This window comes from Gavialis gangeticus, unplaced genomic scaffold, assembly GCF_001723915.1.
Source record: "Gavialis gangeticus isolate Ggan-Ray unplaced genomic scaffold, GavGan_comp1, whole genome shotgun sequence".
Lineage (NCBI taxonomy): Eukaryota > Metazoa > Chordata > Crocodylia > Gavialidae > Gavialis > Gavialis gangeticus.
Window position 1 is genome coordinate 205,770,357 of NW_017729032.1, and position 2,906 is coordinate 205,773,262.

At 42.1% G+C, this 2,906-nt stretch overlaps 1 protein-coding gene across 7 annotated transcripts in view; it reads left to right on the forward strand.

Annotated features, from left to right (window-relative positions):
* Window positions 1–2,906, forward strand: part of LOC109303368 (myelin-oligodendrocyte glycoprotein-like) — a 63,481-nt gene that overhangs the window by 18,214 nt on the left and 42,361 nt on the right. For 6 of the 7 annotated variants that reach the window (XR_002099073.1, XM_019525580.1, XM_019525579.1 and 3 more), the window contains one exon: window positions 903–1,056. The exons of the other annotated variant lie outside the window; for it this stretch is intronic. The gene's annotated coding sequence lies outside the window, so the exon portion shown is untranslated. The remainder of the gene's footprint in view (window positions 1–902; window positions 1,057–2,906) is intronic. 7 annotated transcript variants of the gene reach the window in all.

Here is a 2,906-nt window from a genome sequence, read left to right on the forward strand (position 1 = left end):
CTTCTCCAACTATCCTCCTTAGCTCATTGAAGTTCGCCCTCCTAAAATCTAGGGCCACCACCTGACTGCTTGCCTTTGCTACCTTGCGCTGAATGGTGAATTCTAGCAGGCAGCGGTCACTGTCGCCCAGGGGGTCAAGCACCCGCAGCCCCCTCACCAGGTTGTCGCCCGTGGCCAACACCAAGTCCAACAAGGCATCCCCCCTGGTGGGGCTGTGCACCTCCTGGGTTAGATGAAGGTCCTAGACTCTCTCCAAGAACCTGCGTGAGCGCTCAGACCTGGCACAAGAGAAAATGCAGACACATTTACAGTAGACTCAGTGCAACCAGACCTGTCACCCAGTTCGTTAAGGGACAAGTGTCCAGCAAAAGAAAAACTGAAGCCAGTATTTTGCCCTTCTCTCAGTAAAACTTGGTCAGCATGTTAAAAGAGTAGAAAATCTCAAAGTGACTACTGCATGCTTCCTGTCAGACATTATGAAACAGAGACTGTATCCAAAAAAGACAGTATTAAGTCTTTTGACTAGATTGCCATCTGATGACAGCAGTTTGTCACAGACACAATAAAGTTTCCCTTCCATTTCCTAAAAAAGTCCCGAAGAATTTCCCTTTTTTCCCCGGTAACCAGGCTTTAAACAAGATATGGATCTGAGAGTAGAAAGTAGGATTTTTTTTTCCTCTTGCCTTCTTTGGCCTGATGACATTTGCCAAGGGGGTTTTGTAGTCTAGTAGATAATTTTAGCATCAAGCTCGTCTGAAGACATACTCGTTTAACAGATAATTAAATGACATTTTAATAGCATTACCCCTCCACGAAGGCAAGTTACAAGATCTGCAAGCTAATTACAACAAAATAGAAGCAGACATTTGCCTTAATGAATATTGTTCTGACATCAATTGCAGGAAGACGCACAGGCCTCTGGCAGAACAATTTTAACCTCCCAGGACACTCCATCTCTGACCTGAGGGTGGCCGTTTTCAGGCAGCAAGCCTTTACAAACTGACTTGTACAGGAAACTGAGGAACAAGAAATCATCCACAGACTGGATTATGTTAAGTATGTTTTAAAAAAGGACAATGGATTCTTATCCCATTACCCATAGTAGCTTTTATGACCCCTTTATTGCTTGCAGATTTCCTTCTGCTGACACTCCCTCCCTACCCACTCCTTGCCCCCCTTCTGCTTTTGTATTCAATTTTTTCCTCTCCTTATGCATAGCTATGTGTACATCCTTTCACAGCATCCGATGAAGTAAGCTTCAGCTCAAGAAAGCTTATATTATACATGTACTTTAGTTAGTCTGTAAGGTGCAAATCTAGCCTGCCTTCTATTTGCCCCAATAGCCACCATGGCATGCTCACAGTTGGAATGAATGTGTAACATCGAACTGTGTTGTTAGAGGCATCTACTGTCCTTCTTTTCTCATGCATGTGAATCTAGAGAAGTAATTCCATTTACTCCATTGCACAGATCCCAGATTTATACTGGTGTGATATTATTTGCCCTATGTAACTACAAAGCTTGGCTGGAACATGACATACTAAAAAACAAGTGGAGTCAAAGTCTCTGCAATCCCTGTAATATTCAAATGATACCTAGAACTGGGTGTGGCCTCTCTCAACCCCAAACGTATTTGCTGAAAAGAGGAATTTCAGGGGAACAAAAAATATTTACATATTTAGGTCAAATTAACAAGTAGTTTCAACTGAAAAAGAGAAGAAAAAGCTTTCAAAACAAAATTGGGGGAGACGCTGTTTCCCCTAGCGCCCGCTGGCATAACAAGGAGTAATGGGCACAAGTTGATGGAGAGGAGGTATAGATTGGACATCCACAAAAACTACTTCACAGTTAGGGTGGCTAGGAGCTGGAACCAACTTCCAATGGAAGTGGTGCTGGCCCCTACCCTGGGGGTCTTTAAGAAGGGGCTGGATGCCTACCTGGCTGGACTCATTTGAGTCCCGTTTTTGTTCTGGGGTTTTGTTGTTCTCCCGCCTTGGCGGGGGGTCAGGCTAGAAGATCTACTAGGTCCCTTCCGACCCTAAATCTATGAAACTATCTATGAAACTATGAAAATGTCAATATTCTCAGAGGGGGGGAGGGGGAGGGAAGAGGGGGAAAATAAACAAAACACGCTGACCTATTTTTTAAACAATTTTTCATTTACATTGACCCAAACTAAAAAACAACAATTTAAACAAAATATTTCAAAGTTGATTCTACACATTTTCAATTTTGCTGAAACCCCCCCAAAAAAATTCTGGTTTCAGTTAAACTTGAACCCAGTTTCCTGTTTGGCCACTAGGCCAAAAAATACTGCAACTAAAATAGGCTGATTAATGTATGTGGTTTCTCCAAGCAGACAAAAATCCCAAGTAGGTCATTTTTCTGAAAACTAGCTAGCTGTCTTCAAACTAATATTGGCATCAGTGTAGTTCAGTTGTACTGTAACATGCAACTGGACATATGAGTTGGAGAAGGAAGGTAGAAATTTAACTAATGTAAGTGTTCAGGATTGTCATCAATTCTAAGTAGGATACAATTAAGAAAGATACCTCAAGTATATATACCTCAAGTATATATAGCTTCTAACCTTTTGAGGAACAGAAAAAATAAGGTTCTTTTCTGCAAGCATTTAAGCTTGTGTGCAACTTTGCTCTCATAAACAGTCCTGTTGAATCACGTGGTTCTTCCCTTTTTAATTTGAGTTAGGCCCAGGCTTAAGCATTTGCAGAGCAGAAGAAAGTAGGACTGGAAAAAACCTCGCAGGTTAATCTGTTGACTAGATTCTACTCCAACCCCCTGCTCAAGAGAGGAGCATCCCTGACTAAACCATCTCCCTAACCTGCTCTTGAACACTTCCAAGGATGGAAATTGCATAATTTCTCTATGTAGCCTGGTCCTATGCT